The sequence below is a fragment of the Stenella coeruleoalba genome (assembly GCF_951394435.1).
Source record: "Stenella coeruleoalba genome assembly, chromosome: 4".
Taxonomy (NCBI): Eukaryota; Metazoa; Chordata; class Mammalia; order Artiodactyla; family Delphinidae; genus Stenella; species Stenella coeruleoalba.
Window position 1 is genome coordinate 31,777,263 of NC_137149.1, and position 17,254 is coordinate 31,794,516.

Sequence of the window (17,254 nt, forward strand, 5' to 3'; positions counted from 1 at the left end):
ATGCCATTGGTCATTTGATAGGGATTGCATTGAATCTGTAGATTGCTTTGGGTAGTATAGTCATTTTCACAATATTGATTCTTCCAATCCAATAACATGGTATATCTCTCCATCTGTTGGTATCATCTTTAATTTCTTTCATCAGTGTCTTATAGTTTTCTGCATACAGGTCTTTTGTCACCCTAGGTAGGTTTATTCCTAGGTATTTTATTCTTTTTGTTGCAATGGTAAATGGGAGTGTTTCCATAATTTCTCTTTCAGATTTTTCATCATTAGTGTATAGGACTGCAAAGATTTCTGTGCATTAATTTTGTATCCTGCAAGTTTACCAAATTCATTGATTAGCTCTAGTAGTTTTCTGGTGGCATTTCTAGGATTCTCTATGTATAGTGTCATGTCATCTGCAAACAGTGACAGTTTTACTTATTCTTTTCCAATTTGTATTCCTTTTATTTCTTTTTCTTCTCTGATTGCTGTGACTAGGACTTCCAAAACTATGTTGAATAATAGTGGTGATAGTGGACATCCTTGTCTTGTTCCTGATCTTAGAGAAAATGCTTTCAGTTTTTCACCATTGAGAATGATGTTTGCTGTGGGTTTGTCATATATGGCCTTTATTATCTTGAGGTAGCTTCCCTGTATGCCCACTTTCTGGAGAGTTTTTATCATAAATGGGTGTTGAATTTTGTCAGAACCTTTTTCTGCATCTATTGAGATGATCATATGGTTTTTCTTCTTCAATTTGATAATATGGTGTATCACATTGATTGATTTGCATATATTGAAGAATCCTTGCATCCCTGGGATAATTCCCACTTGATCGTGTTGTATGATCCTTTTAATGTGTTGTTGGATTCTGTTTGCTAGTATTTTGTTGAGGATTTTTGCATCTATATTCATCAGTGAAATTGGTCTGTAATTTTCTTTTTTTGTAGTATCTTTGTCTGGTTTTGGTATCAGGGTGATGGTGGCCTCATCGAATGAGTTTGGGAGTGTTCCTTCCTCTGCAACTTTTTGGAAGAGTTTGAGAAAGATGGGTGTTAGCTCTTCTCTAAATGTTTTATAGAATTCACCTGTGAAGCCATCTGGTCCTGGACTTTTGTTTGTTGGAAGATTTTTTTTTTTTTCTGGTACGCGGGCCTCTCACTGTTGTGGCCTCTCCCGTTGCGGAGCAAAGGCTCTGAACGCACAGGCTCAGCGGCCATGGCTCACGGGCCAAGCTGCTCCGTGGCATGTGGGATCTTCCCGAACCGGGGCACGATCCCGCGTCCCCTGCATTGGCAGGCGGACTCTCAACCACTGCGCCACCAGGGAAGCCCTGTTGGAAGATTTTTAATCACAGTCTCAATTTCATTACTTGTGATTGGTCTGTTCATATTTTCTGTATCTTCCTGGTTCAGTCTTGGAAGGTTATACCTTTCTAAGAATTTGTCCATTTCTTCCAGGTTGTCCATTTTATTGGCATAGAGTTGCTTGTAGTAGTCTCTTAGGATGCTTTGTATTTCTGTGGTGTCTGTTGTAACTTCTCCTTTTTCATTTCTAATTTTATTGATTTGAGTCCTCTCCCTCTTGATGATTCTGGCTAATGGTTTATCAATTTTGTTTATCTTCTCAGAGAACCAGCTTTTAGTTTTATCGGACTTTGCTATTGTTTTCTTTGTTTCTATTTCATTTATTTCTGCTCTGATCTTTATGATTTCTTTCCTTCTGCTAACTTTGGGTTTTGTTTGTTCTTCTTTCTCTAGTTGCTTTAGGTGTAATGTTAAGATTGTTTACTTGAGATTTTTCTTGTTTCTTGAGGTAGGCTTGTATAGCTATAAACTTCCCTCTTAGAACTGCTTTTGCTGCATCCCATAGGTTTTGGATCGTTGTGTTTTCATTGTCATTTGTCTCTAGGTATTTTTTGATTTCCTCTTTGATTTCTTTAGTGATTTCTTGGTTAGTTAATAACGTATTGTTTAGTCTCCATGCCTTTGTGTTTTTTACGTTTTTTTCCCTGTAATTCATTTCTAATCTCATAGCGTTGTTGTCCAAAAAGATGCTTGATATGATTCCAATTTTCTTAAATTTACTGAGGCTTGATTTGTGACCCAAGATGTGATCTATCCTGGAGAATATTCCGTGCACACTTGAGAAGAAAGTGTAATCTGCTGTTTTTGGATGGAATGTCCTATAAATATCAATTAAATCTATCTGGTCTATTGTGTCATTTAAAGCTTGTGTTTCCTTATTTATTTTCATTTTGGATGATCTGTCCATCGGTGTAAGTGAGGTGTTAAAGTCCCTCACTATTATTGTGTTACTGTCGATTTCCTCTTTTATAGCTGTTAGCAGTTGCCTTATGTATTGAGGTGCTCCTATGTTGGGTGCACATATATTTATAATTGTTATATCTTCTTGGATTGATCCCTTGATCATTATGTAGTGTCCTTCCTTGTCTCTTGTAACATTCTTTATTTTAAAGTCTATTTTATCTTACATGAGTGTTGCTACTCCAGCTTTCTTTTGATTTCCACTTGCATCAAATATCTTTTTTCATCCCCTCACTTTCAGTCTCTATGTGTCCCTAGGTCTAACTGGGTCTCTTGTAGAGAGCATATAGATGGGTCTTGTTTTTGTATCCATTCAGAAAGCCTGTGTCTTTTGGTTGGAGCATTTAATCTATTCATGTTTAAAGTAATGATCGATATGTATGTTCCTATGACCATTTTCTTAATTGTTTTGGGTTTGTTTTTGTAGGTTGTTTTCTTCTCTTGTGTTTCCCACTTAGAGAGGTTCCTTTAGCATTTGTTGTGGAGCTGGTTTGGTGGTGCTGAATTCTCTTAGCTTTAGCTTGTCTGTAAAGCTTTTGATTTCTCCATCGAATCTGAACGAGATTCTTGCCGGGTAGAGTAATCTTGGTTGTAGATTCTTCACTTTCATCACTTTAAGTATATCATGCCACTCCCTTCTGGCTTGTAGAGTTTCTGCTGAGAAATCAGCTGTTAACCTTATGGGTATTCCCTTGTATATTATTTGCCTTTTTTTCCCTGCTGCTTTCAATAATTTTTCTTTAATTTTTGCCCATTTGATTACTATGTGTCTCGGTGTGTTTCTCCTTGGGTTTATCCTGTATGGGACTCACTGCGCTTCCTGGACTTGGGTGGCTATTTTTCTCATGTTAGGGAAGTTTTCGACTATAATCTCTTCAAATATTTTCTCGGGTCCTTTCTCTCTCTGTTCTCCTTCTGGGACCCCTATAATGTGAATGTTGTTGTGTTTAACTTTGTCCCAGAGGTCTCTTAGGCTGTCTTCATTTGTTTTTATTCTTTTTTCTTTAGTCTGTTCCGCAGCAGTGGATTCTACCATTCTGTCTTCCAGGTCACTTATCCGTTCTTGTGCCTCAGTTATTCTGCTATTGATTCCTTCTAGTGTAGTTTTTTATTTCAGTTATTGTATTGTTCATCTCTGTTTGTTTGTTCTTTAATTCTTCTATATCTTCATTATACATTTCTTGCATCTTCTCGATCTTTGCCTCCATTCTTTTTCCGAGATCCTGGATCATCACTATCATTATTCTGAATTCTTTTTCTGGAAGGTTCCCTCTCTCCGTTTCATTTAGTTGTTTTTCTGGGGTTTTATCTTGTTCCTTCATCTGGTATATAGTCCTCTGCCTTTTCATCTTGTCTGTCTTTCTGTGAATGTGGTTTTTGTTCCACAGGCTGCAAGATTGTAGTTCTTGCTTCTGCTCCAGTTTGATTCTTTTGCATGTTGCTGTCCACTTTTCCCAAAATCATTTATTGAAGAGGCTGTCTGTTTTCCCATTGTATATTCTTGGCTCCTTTGTCATAGATTAATTGCCCATATAAGTGTGGGTTCATTTCTGGGCTCTCTGTTCTGTTCCTTTGATGTATGTGTCTCTTTTTGTACCAGTACCATACTCTTTTGATGACAGTAGCTTTATAGTGTAGTTTGAAATCAGGGAGCATGATACCTCCAGCTTTGTTCTTCTTTCTCAAGATTGTTTTGGGTGTTTGGGGCCTTTTGTGTTTCCATACAAATTTTACAATTATTTTTTCCAGTTCTGTAAAAAATGCCATTAGTATTTTGTTAGGAATTGAAGTGAATTTGTAGATTGCCTTGGGTAGTGTGGTCATTTTAACAATATTAATTCTTCTAGTCCATGACCAAGGTATATCTTTGCATGTTCGTGTCATCTTCAGTGTCTTTCATCAGTGTCTTATAGTTTTCTGAGAAGAAGTCTTTTACTTCCTTAGTTAGATTTATTCCTATTTTATTCTTTTTGATGTGATCGTAAATGGAATTATCTTAATTTCTCTTTCTTATAGCTCATTTTTACTGTACAGAAATGCAACAGATTTCTATATATTAATTTTGTGTCCTCCACCTTTACGAGATTCGTTGATTAGCTATAGTAGTTTTTGGTAGTGTCTTGAGGATTTTCTGTGTAAAGTATCATGTTATCTGCAGTGACAGTGTTACTTCTTCCTTTCCAGTTTGGTTGCCTTTTATATATTTTTCTTGTCTGATTGCTGTGACTAAGACTTCCATTACTATGTTGAATAAAAATGGTGAGAGTAGACAACTTTGTCTTGTTCCTGATCTTAGAGGAAATGCTTTAACCATTGAGTATGCTGTTAGCTGTGGGCGTATCATGTATGGCCTTTATCATATTGAGGTGTGTTCTCTCTATAACCGCTTTGTTGAGAGTTTTTACCGTAAATGGATGTTGAACTTCGTCAGAAGCTTTTTCTGCCTCTATCCAGATGATCATATAATTTTTATTGTTCATCTTGGTAATGTGGCATATCACATCGATTGATTTGTGGATATCGAACCATCCTTACATCCCTGGGATTAATCCCACTTGATCAAGGTTTATGATCCTTTTAATGTGTTGTTGAGTACATTAAGTGCTGAATACGTGCATTTAAAATTCTTTATAGCACTGACAGTTTTCTGTGCATGTGTGTCACTGTGTTAGGTGCTGTGGGGGGCACCATATATGTATCACATGTGAAATATTCCAGTCAGTCTAAACCACAGGAGGCTTGAGAGACAAACAATCTTTTATTTTACCTGTAATTTTAACACACAAATGCCTTATAGAGGAAATTCAGCCTTGGTTATTCAGCTCTACAACTTGGCATCAGTATATTTTTAAGTTGAGTTATATAATGTATTTAACTTTTCCTAAACATTTAGAGAGTCCAGATTTCCCCTGTGATAACTTGATGACATCTTATGGTTGAATTTTAGGTAGGTGAAGGTTCCAGGACATAACGACCTTTGTCTCATTCCTGAACATATGGAAACGTAAAGAGGTTTGATGTTATCAGGCCCACTAGGTGCGTGATTCTCTGAGTTTAGTTTAATCTCAGTTTTTAGAAGTTATTTTTCTTCCCTTCTCTGCTCCTTTCTCCATACTTCCCCTTTCCTAGTGGAGGGTCACAGTTCATTTAGCTGAAGAGGATCTGGCCTTCATGTGGGGGTCAGTAGTTCCTTTCTCCCCAGTCATGGGGTTCCTGCCTTTGCTGTTCAGTGCTGCACAGGAACTCCTGATATGGTGGTACACAGTCGGCGTTGTATCATTGCTCCTCATTCTGTCCTAACTGTGGCTTGTGATTTCTCAACCCACTGTTGACTTTTAAAATCCTATTACCATAAAACTCTTTCATCTAGTATTTCTTACTGGATATACTAGGCATACAACTTTTAAATAAAAATTACCTATATCTGAATATACTATGAATGTTTAGCCTTTGAATTTTTCCATATTATAAAATGTTTACCAGATGATTAGTCTGGGACTTGCTTTCCTAATTTATTTCCCTTACATAAGCATTTTAGCTGAATAGATAGAAATAAAATGAATTGCTAACTGCCCTGCTCTGATGTTTTTCTTCATATGTATTGGTGTACTCTCTGCAGGTCAATGAGACCTAATCCCAGAAGGTTTCGTACTTCATCTTTCTGCTCTTCTTCATTTTTCTGTTGGTTAACCAACTTCTGAGCTCTTGAGCTAGTCCTATTGCTCTGCTTCTGGCTTCCCTCTCATCCCTTCATTATTCATTCTTTCATTATCCATCATCAATCCGATATCTGTTAAAAGCCCGCTACTGTAGTTAGTCACATTCTAGGGCACTGGCACTACAGAGCTTAACCAGCTGTGTTTCTGTCCTTGAGGAATTTACATTGTAGGTGATAGAAATTAGAGTATATAACTCCTAGAAAGTGTCCTAGAAACCATAGTTTCAATGTATACATAGCATACTGGGAGGCACAGATGACTGCGTTTGGAAAGGCTTTATATCAGATCTTTCTCATCTGTTTGTTCATTTTAAAAAGATGTTTGGGGGAGGGCATAGGATACATTTTAAAAAATTTTATTGAAGTATAGTTGATTTACAATGTTGTGTTTAATTTCTGCTCTGCAGCAAAGTGACTCAGTTATACATATATATGTTCTTTTTCATATTCTTTTCCATTGTGGTTTATCACAGGATATTGAATATAGTTCCCTGTGCTATACAATAGGACCTTGTTATTTATCCATCCTATATATAATAGTTTGCATTTGCTAATCCCAAACTCCCAGTCCTTTCCTCCCCCACCCCCCTCCCCCTTGGCAACCACAAGTCTGTTCTCTATATCTGTAAATCTGTTTTTGTTTCATAGATATGTTCATTTGTGTCGTATTTTAGATTCCACATATAAGTGATGTATGGTGGTATTTGTCTTTCTCTTTCGGACTTAACTTTGCTTAGTATGATAATCTCTAGGTCCATCCATGTTGCTGCAAATGGCATTATTCCATTCCTTTTTATGGCTGAGTAATATTCCATTGTATGTATATACCATATCTTGTTTATCCATTCATCTGTCGATGGACATTTAGGTTGTTTCCATGTCTTGGCTATTGCAGATAGTGGTGCTGTGAACATTGGGCTGCGTATATCTTTTTGAATTATAGTTTTGTCTGGGTGTATGCCCAGGAGTGGGATTGCTGGATCGTATGGCAACTCTATTTTTAGTTTTTGGAGGAACCTCTATACTATTTTCCATAGTGGTTGCACCAGTTTACATTCCCACCAACAGCATAAGAGGGTTCCTTTTCCTCCACACCCTCTCCAGCGTTTTATTATTTGTAGACTTTTTAATAAAGGGCATTCCATCTGGTGTGAGGTGGTACCTCACTGTAGTTTTGATTTGTATTTTTCTAATAATTAGTGATGATGAACATCTTTTCATGTGTTTGTTGGGCAGAGTTCTGGGTTGACAGGTGTTTTTCTTTTAGTACTTTAAAGATGTTGTTCCATGGTCCTCTTGTTTGCATTGTTTCTGATGAAAGTCTGATGTGATTCTTTTCTTTTTTCCCCCTCTCTTTATAATGTTTCTGGTTTTTTCTGCCTAAATTCAACATTTGCTCTTAATCTTTTTGGTTTTCAGCAGTTTTAGTATGAGGTTTATAGGTCTTTCAGTATATTTAGGTCGATTTCTCTCAGTTCAGAGTTCTTTTACTTTCTTGGGTTGGTAGTTTATTCTTTTATTGGTTTTTGAAAACTCTTGACCATTATGTCTTCAAATATTTCTCTTGTCCTATTCTCTCTCCTCCTTCTGGGACTCCAGTTACGGATATGTTAGACAATATAATATTTTCCCGCAGCCTAAAGATGCTCTGTTCTTTCACCCTTTTTTGTCTTAACTTTTCAGCTTTATTAATTGCTATTCACTTATTTTCAAGGTTACTGATTCCTTAGCTGTATCCAATATATTGATTTGCCCATAGGAGGAATTTTTAAACTCTGATTATTAAAAAATCCTATCATCATTTGGTTATCTTTTTTGTTTTTAGTATAGTGTACATCTCTCTGTTGAAATCCTTTATCTTTTTAGGCATGCTGTCCACTTTTGCACTAGATCTTTTAACATAGTAATTTTAATTATTTTAAAGTCCTGCCTGATGGTTCTAACCTCTGGGTCATTTCTGGATCTTGCTGTATTTCTTAACAGTGGGTGTTTTTTCTTGCTCTTTTTGATGTGTCCTAATTTTTTATTGAATGCTGGGTGTTGTGTCTGGAAGAACAGTAGAGATTGAGGTAAGTGGTATTTATGCTTTGGGCATTTATGCTTCTTCTGTCACACTGTTAGTGTAGTGAGTTGAGTGAGTTTAATAAGTAGTTCAGCTGGGTTAGGGTTTCCTTATTCTATAGTTATTCTTCATGCAGCACCCGCTTCACATTTCTCCAGGGGTGAGCTGTTTTCCTTGTGCTTAGTGTGGGATCTGGCCTGCTGGAGGGTTTTCCCCAGTGTTTCTGCTCCGTCCTCAGCTTTTAGCATTCCCTATATGCCTGTACCACAGAAGGGGTCCCGTTCCAGGCTCTTGCTCCTCTGTCACAGCAGTAAACTACTCTTGCTTATTACTTAGTGCTAAGCTCATGGTGGAGGAGCAGTGGTGGTTTTCAGTTCTGCTGGTCCAGATTCAGCCTTAAGCAGGACCTATGCTTCTGGATCTTGGAGTGGGTCTTCCTCAGTGTTGCTTCCCCTCTCTGCATGGTAGCCAGCCTCTCTTTGAACCTGGGAGGTCTTGGAGGGTGAGTTTTCTGCTCCTCACGTGCAGATCCCTGGTTTGTATCGGTTCAGGATCCTGGACCAAGAGAGTTTCTTCCACCTCCTTTTGGCAGACCATACTTGCTTCTACCCCTCCCCCAAAACAGCAGACCCTGGGAGGCTAGGGATCGGGTGGGGAGCGGTTTCGTGCCCTCCCCCATCAGCCTCAGGCTTTTGTCTTGGATGAGACAGTGCTGCAGGGAGTGGGCAGAGCTTTGTGCTGCGCGCCACCGAGGGAGCGCGCTCTGGTCTCCAGACCTGCTCTTCGCGTTCCTTCTGCATACCTCCCGTAGGCCTGCTTGTGAGTGAGCGCAGAGCTCCTCACGTCTGGGTTCCCAGGGATACTCACCTGTCACACTAGTCCACACTCAGCCTTGAAGAATTTTCAAAACTTTAAAGCTGTTTTCTTCTTCCTGCTTTTCTTGCAGCCATCTCTTCCTCCCAGGCTTTACTAAAGGGAGATAATTCACGGGTCTTGACTTTTCTTGGTGGGACTTGTCACTCTTTGGAAGCAGCTCATGTTACTGCTTTAGGACCTCAGCTCTGTGATGAACTCAAGAAAGTTTGATTTTATAGATTAGCTGGCCTTTCTGCTTGTTCGGTGGTGGTCTATTGTGTAATCTCTGTTTCGTTTTCAGTGAATTGTCTATCCTTACTCTACTTTTACTCTGTTGGGGTTGTTTATAGTTTTCTTATAAATTTGTATGAAATCAATAAATATTAATTCTGTGCCATTTTCATTGAAACTATGTTTTCAGTATTTTTCCTTTATATTTAGATTGTAGTTTTGCTTGCATTTTTTATATGTTGAACCTATCTTTTTTTTTAACTTGAGATTTGTCATATCAATGTTAGAAAGTTATACTTAGTTCTATTTTCTTTTTTATTTTTCTACTTTTGGCCGTGCCATGCGGCTTGCAGGATCTTAGTTCCCTGACCAGGGATCAAACCCCGGCCCATGGCAGTGAAAGTGCAGAGTCCCAACCACTGGACTGCCAGGGAATTCCCGATAGTTCTATTTTCTGTTAGTTTGGATTGTCTGTTTTTTATATCTAATTACTGATTCTTAAGTGTTTTACAAAACTTCAGAAAAATACACATAGATATTCTCATAAAATTTTAGGGGGCTCATGCATCTCAAAAGCCATTTTATGGGCTATAGATAATTCCAGATAGTTCAGACACTTAAGGGATTATTAAACTTAGAGTGTGATGGCTACCCTCCTTCCATTCTTTCCTTCCTTCAATTCCTGAATACTTCTTTGGGGCCCTACTCAGAGTTGTGTCCTTTGAGTTTGACACTTTTACCTACATAGAGGCTTTTTTCTTTCTTTCTTTCTTTCTTTTTTTGTAGTGGGAAGATGATTTGCTGTTTTTCAAGAAAAATTTATCTTGAGAAAATTTGGCAATTCTTCTGTAAAAAGAAAAACTCTAAAAATATTACAGAGTGTTCTTGTATATCCTTCACCCAGCTTCCTCTTAGGTTAATAACTTACATGATCATAGACCATTTCTCAAAACTGAGAAATTAAGCTTGGTACTTTGTACTAAAGCACAAACTTATTTGGATTTCACAAGCTTTTCCACTATTATCCTTTCCTATCCTTGGATTCAATCCAAGATCCCTCACTGTATTTAGACTTAAATTATTTTTAACCATGATTCTGTAAAATGAAAATGCAGGCTCATGTGGTGTCTGTTATGCACAGGACTTTGCCTTTTTTTTCCACCTGTAACGGTAAAAAATTGAGTGTTGACTGCCACTGTACAATTGGTCACCCCACCTCCAGTCCTGTCTGCCTTTTATTCCATTTTATATTGTTGGCAGAATCATCTGTCTAAAGTGTGGTCTAATCCCTTCCGTTTTTTACTCTAAAATATATATTGATTTTTTTCCCCATTGTTTATAGAATTAAGGTAATTTGTGTTCAAGCTTCTCCATAGTTTGGTTCCAAGCTGCTTTTTTAAAAATTATTGTCCTTATGCCTTTCACCACAGTGTTTACTTTTTTTCTTTTTTTGATGCCATTGCTTGCCTTAGTCTCTGTGGCCTTAATGCCTTGCTCCCAATGTGTTTGTTCCTAATTAATGATTATACCTATTATTCTTCCTTTTATACAGATATTAGTCTATAGTATTCTTGCTAGACAATCTGATAATTGGACAGTTTCACTCAAGGTTTTGAAAAAGAGGGATAGATAAACTAACATCTAGTGAATACTTATTGTAAGGGACATGTATGTCGGGCTTTGTGTCTTTTAAAATATTTGCTTTGATTGTTAGAATCTCAGGGGAAGTGGTCTTTTGTCCTACTTTAGCTTCTAACCACCTCTCCCTTGAATTACTTTGGTGGTTTCCTACTTGGTCTTTGCACTGAGTACTTTGTGTATGTTGTCTAATTTTATTCACAGAGTAAACCTATGAAGTATTTCAGAGATATTAATTAACTTGTTCATGAACTTATTAGACTCCATACCTAGGATTCCAGGTACATGAATTCCTAGAATTCATTTTCATATGCCTCTGGCTTTTACTTTCAAGAGTGTTCTTATTACAACTCAAGTACAATATAATTAAATTTACGGCCAGAAAGGTATTCTGGTTATATTAGTTTAAGACAGGGAAATTTTCTTTTGAAAATTACTCATTTTTATTCTAAAGCTGGGTGGTGACAAAAGAATAAATGTAAATGCCTCCTTAATGCAATTGCTTTTTTGGGAACCACCTTCTTTTGGGGAAAAGATTTCAGTTGTGTGCTTTCCTAAGTAAATGACTTCACTTCCCGTTGAAAGTATGTATTTCTGTTTGTACTGGTTGATCCTCTGAGTTAATTTAACAAATACCTAGTGCCATACATGCTAGGCACTGTTGTAAACCACTGTGGATGTGGCAGTGAATTAGACAGTACAGATTCCTGCCCCATGGACCTTAATTTTTGGTCCTTGCTACCATTATTTATAAACTAGAATGACTATATAAATTCTTTTTTTTCTTTTATACCATGATATAGAATTTAAAAGTACAATTGAAGGAAGAAATATGCACACATACCAACTACTTCTATTCTGGCATATTCTCCTTTGATTTTCTCACAAAGTTGAATCTCAGATGAACATTAGGATACATGGAGAAACCGGTTCATACCGGACGTTCAGCTCAGACTTTATGGTCAGTTGGTGATACAAGGAGTTTCTTTGCCTGCTGCACCCTTATCGCAAGGTGACTTAGCGTAATGTGCTTTTCCTAACAAGCTCCTTCTCCCGGGTGGTCCAGGGGTAGCCAGTGCAATTCAACTTCATTGTCATCACAAAGACATTAAAAAAATATTTTATTTATTTATTTATTTTGGTTGTGCCGGCTCTTAGTTGTGGCAGGCAGGCTCGTTTAGTTGCGGCTCGTAGGCTCCTTAGTTGCGGCATGCGAACTCTTGGTCGTGGCATGCGTGGGGCATCTAGCTCCCTGAGCAGGGATTGAACCCGGGCCCCCTGCATTGGGAGCTTGGAGTCCTAACCACTGCACCACCTGGGAAGTTCCTCAAAGATATCTGTTAGGTTTTCCAAGGGTGGGTTATGTGAGCTCACATGGTAGAGCTAATATCACAAATACAGATTGCGGGTGGAGGGGATGGAGATGTCGAGTGCAATGGTGTTTTCAGGGAATAGTAACTAAATCTCCATAGCTTTCTAGTGTGTGCTTTGAGTGGGGATGTGAAGATTAGAGGTTCTTCATTGACTAGCATTATGTCTAAGAATATAATTGTGAGTGCTGGCAGGGAATGGCACAGGTAGAGATGGAAGAGCAGAACTCTTAGCATGTGCAAAGCCTTTGGTAGTCCCTTCAGTAGCATTATTGCATTTAATTTTTGTTAAAACTCTGAGAAGTAGTTATAATTTTCCTCATTTTACTGATGAGGAAACAGATGCAGGGAGGTGAAGTTGTTTGTCTCAGGATAGTTCAGGTGTTTGACAAGTGCTGCCTCCTCTGGTGATAAGTGGAATTTTTTCTGTCTGATGCTCCATATTACTTTGGAGAGACTCTTCTGAAATGAATTCTACCAGGTATTGTTTCTTTAACATTCTTTACCGTCGAGAAAAAATTAATCCATCTAAGAAAGAAATGGAAGGCTTTATTCAAGTCAAATAGAGGATTTTAACCCAGGAACAGGCCCTCAGCAAGCTGAGGACTGTTCTGCCCTTAAAGGTCAAAGCACAGTTGTATAGGTTTTTGAGACAGAGGGCTGTACATTAAATGACGTAGATAGTTTGCACAATCCAGATCTGTGAGTACAAAGTGGGGGTCATTGTGGCCCCTTACAAGATCATGAAGGAATGTTACCTTCTTTTTTAAATTAATTAATTAATATATTTATTTTTGGCTGCGTTGGGTCTTCGTTGCTGCGCGTGGGCTTTCTTTAGTTGTGGCGAGTGGGGGCTACTCTTCGTTGTGATGCACAGACTTCTCATTGTGGTGGCTTTTCTTGTTGCGGAGCACAGGCTATAGGCGCGCGGGCTTCAGCAGTTGTGGCTCGCGGGCTCTAGAGCGCAGGCTCAGTAGTTGTGGCACATGGGCTTAGTTGCTCTGTGGCATGTGGGATCTTCCCAGACCAGGGCTCGAACCCATGTCCCCTGCATTGCAGGCGGATTCTTAACCGCTGCGCCAACCAGGGAAGTCCCCAAGAAGGAATATTATCTTTTAAGGAGTTGTCTTGTTGGTACTAGGAGAACATTGCTCTTTATGATTGAACATGAATTTCTGCCAGTGGGGAAGGTTAGGCCAATGCATAATGCGGATACACAATGCACAGTAGAGGGGAGAGAGGTCAAAGGGCAGTGAAAAATTTTCATGTTTAAATTTTCCTTGATTTGCCTTAGAATATGAAATTTTATCATTATTAAGATATGGAATTGATTTTCACTGTCCAAGAAAAAAATTTTTTTTTTTTGCGGTACACGAGCCTGTCACTGCTGTGGCCTCTCCCGTTGCGGAGCACAGGCTCCGGACACGCAGGCTCAGCGGCCATGGCTCACGGGCCCAGCCGCTCCGCAGCATGTGGGATCTTCCCGGACCAGGGCACGAACCCGTGTCCCCTGCATCGGCAGGCGGACTCTCAACCACTGCGCCACCAGGGAAGCCCAAGAAAAAATATTTTTAGTGTGGTCTACAGTGGGTATTTTAGGATGGTGGGTATTTTGGTTCTGTCATCTCTGGATTGTCTTATTTCTCTTTCGATCTGGCTTACGTAGTATAATTGGTATAGGCAGTGTGGTCATTTAAATAAATACCTAATTTCTCAGTATTGTGTCAGAGCATCTTTATTTTCTCAGTATGCTTCAGTTGGCACATTTTTATCCAAGAAGATAGAAGACACTGGAGAATACTGAGGGTTTTTTATTTAAGTTTTTTCCTAACCCTTGAATGGTCACTAGATGGCCTGCTGGTATTGCATTTTAACTTGGCGGGTTATGACATAAAGAAGTAGGCTTCTTGCTGATGGTTTTAATCTAAAGTGATATTTTAAATACTGTTTTTAAATCTACTAGGAACTCTAGATTTAGTAGTGCTATAAATTATTTAAGGGTTTATCTTCTTATGAAATGATGGTTTAGTGCTCTAAATGGGTTTTATACTGCATGTAAAACCAGACTTTGCAGCTGAGTTTTAAAGTGATGCCAGTATGTCGTTGGTGTTCATGCTTTGGAGGCATGTAGCTTAGATAATAGAAATTTAATAGTTTCATAACAAGATGATTGAGCTCTGGTGTTCAAATCTGTTGAGATTTGGCACAAGAAAAAGTTCAGGAAATACTTAAAGGAAAAATTTTAAATGTGAAGTCACTGCCTTTATTAACTTATTCACAGTTCTTTAGGAAGATTAAAAAGAGAAGGCAAGAACTAATATTTTCAGGTAGTGAATGTTGTTTGTTCTGCTGGCCAGTTTCCAGGAAAAAAACAATTTTCTCTTTGAACAAAGATATGGATACAACATATGTTAGGTCTTAGATTGTATTTAGTCAGTCAAGCAAAAAAAAAAAAAAAGTTTTGAGTATCCATGTTACATTTTAAAATTAAATTTTAAAATATTTCTAGACCTACCTCATTAACGGTAGCATGTGAATTGTTTACTGACCCCCTACTCAGGAGAACTCCTGGGAGCACCCCTGTTTCCTCTCTACCCTTGAGTACTTGGCGACTCTGGCGCTCTTAAAACTGGAAGTAAGGGGTTAGGTACATGAACACTTGTTCCTGACCTGGCTTGTGAACTATTTCTGTTTTAAAGGAAATTTCCTGAAATAAAGGGTTTCATTTGTACAGGTTTCAGAAGAACACATGATTTTCTAACAGCTGACCGTGTCTCTGGGAATCTGAATGAATCCCAACTAAAATGGGTAGCTCACGTGGCAGGGACTTCATATTCTGTTGTCCAGATCTCTTGTCTCACTTTGAGGTGGTTTTGACTCTTTTAGATGTTCAGTAGTGGTTTTGGAAACGAAAACTATTTGTCAGTAGAATGTGCTAGGAACTGACTGTGTCTGCATTTTAAAACCTTTTTGTCTTCCTGATAGTGGTCCAGTCCACAGAGAACTCGCTTCCTCTGAGTATGTGTTCCATGTTCCTGTTGGCTCCTGCTATGTTTGTGTTAATTCCAAAAGTGCTCACTTTATGTACCTTTTTAGAAGAGAAAAACAGTAGCAACCTCTTGAACCTTTATTTTGCCATTGGTTAGATATCAGAAGAATTTTCTATCTAAGTTGTGAGGTTAAAATTCAGTTTAAAATAATTGCAGGGTGTGAGTTTTGAAAAGGGAAGAATTTTGTGACATGCTTGTAATGAAAACAGTTTTATACTTAAATTTTTTTTTTTTTTTTGTGGTACGCGGGCTTCTCACTGTTGTGGCCTCTCCCGTTGCGGAGCACAGGCTCCAAACGCGCAGGCTCAGCGGCCATGGCTCATAGGCCCAGCCGCTCCGCGGCATGTGGGATCTTCCCGGACCGGGGTTACGAACCCGTGTCCCCTGCATCGGCAGGCGGACTCTCAACCACTGCGCCACCAGGGAAGCCCTTTAAATAATTTTAATAAAATTTTAATTATAAATATTAAACAATAAAATTTTATGTAATTTAAAATTATTTTCTTGAAAGACTTCCCTCCTTCTTGAAAAGAAAGTGATTATAGGGGAATTCCCTGGCGGTCCAGTTGTTTGGACTCCACACTTCCACTGCAGGGGGCACGGGTTTGTACCCTGGTTGGGGAACAAAGATCCTGCAAGCCATGTGGCATGGCCAATAAAAATTAAAAAAAAAAAAAAGTGATTATAGCCTCTAAGTTCATGCCTACAAAGCAGCACATTACTAACATGCATTACTAAAGCTGTGGCATTGTTAGTGTACAGAACATAAAAAAATAATTTGGTTGGATTTATAATATAGATACCACTCTTTCATGTTCAAACTAGTTCTCTTGGATTTGCTCACAAACTGTAATTTGTTTTTTAACTTAGGGTGTGGTTGGAAAGAAATAGACACGACATATAGAAAGAAACATTTGTTGGTTCTCAGTTCTTACTTTGAACAGAGTCTCTTCAGAGGGAGCAGATTCACATACCTGAGTGTACACTCCAGTGTCCTGGCGTTCTACAGAAGGGGGGATTCCAGGGTGGAGGCAAGGCGGAGACACACCCAGCCTTGTGCTGGGAGCGTTACAGTGGGCAGTGTGCACTGCTGCTGTTCATTAGTATTTGTGAGCTGACTCTAGTGATGATGGCTTAGGAAACCAGCTAAAAATGCCCTGTTGCGTCCAACAGAGATGAAAAGATTTAGTCTATTGGATGCGCTCCTCTGACCCTCCAAGATTGTTGACAGCTATTAGTGGTAAATGGGGGGTGGGGGAGAGTAGTCAACACACATCGCAAAAAAGGCATCTCATCCTTACAAAATAATATAGGCTTCAGAGATGGCAAAGAAAGCTTTACGTAGAGTTGTTTGTATCAGTGAAATTCTTCTCTTCCCTGGAGTTCCTGTGTCATTTATTCCCAGACTGTGATTCTGGTTTTCAAAGTTCTAAGGGGTCTCAAGTGGTGGCAGTGGAGGTTTTCAATTTATTCACAGTGATGGAGTTTGAGAAAGTTGGTTGAACATCGTTCACTTGTTATTAATAGAAATGTTTCGATGTAACTGAAATGTTGAATATCTTTACTTTTTGTCTAGGACTTTATTAACACAGAAAGATCACACACTGACCAGAAACCCTGGGAACTGTAAATGTTTAATAAAATCATGAAAGTAAACTAAGAACAATTTATGTGGCAAAATGTTTCATAACTTAGTTTTATGGGAAAAACAGTAAAGGTTTTTCTTTTAATTTTTATTTTTTAAAATTTGTTTTCTTATCTGGAGGAGAATAGTGTTGGGACCTGAGTTGGAATCCCAGTTCCAACACTTATCAATTAACTGTACGACCTTGGAAAAAATAACCTGATTTCTCTGGCTTCAATTCTCTCATCTGTGAAATGGGAAATAAAAATAGTACCTGTCTCAGAATTGTACTGAGGATTCTATTAATAACTGTAGAGTGCTTAGGACAGTTCCTGGCATGTAGCAAGCACACTGTAACTATTATTTATTGAGTATTTATTTGTGTGGTAAGCAC

At 38.5% G+C, this 17,254-nt stretch overlaps 1 protein-coding gene across 3 annotated transcripts in view; it reads left to right on the forward strand.

Annotated features, from left to right (window-relative positions):
* The window catches only part of PAPSS1 (3'-phosphoadenosine 5'-phosphosulfate synthase 1), a 109,675-nt gene that overhangs the window by 34,908 nt on the left and 57,513 nt on the right, over positions 1-17,254 (forward strand). The window lies entirely within an intron of this gene.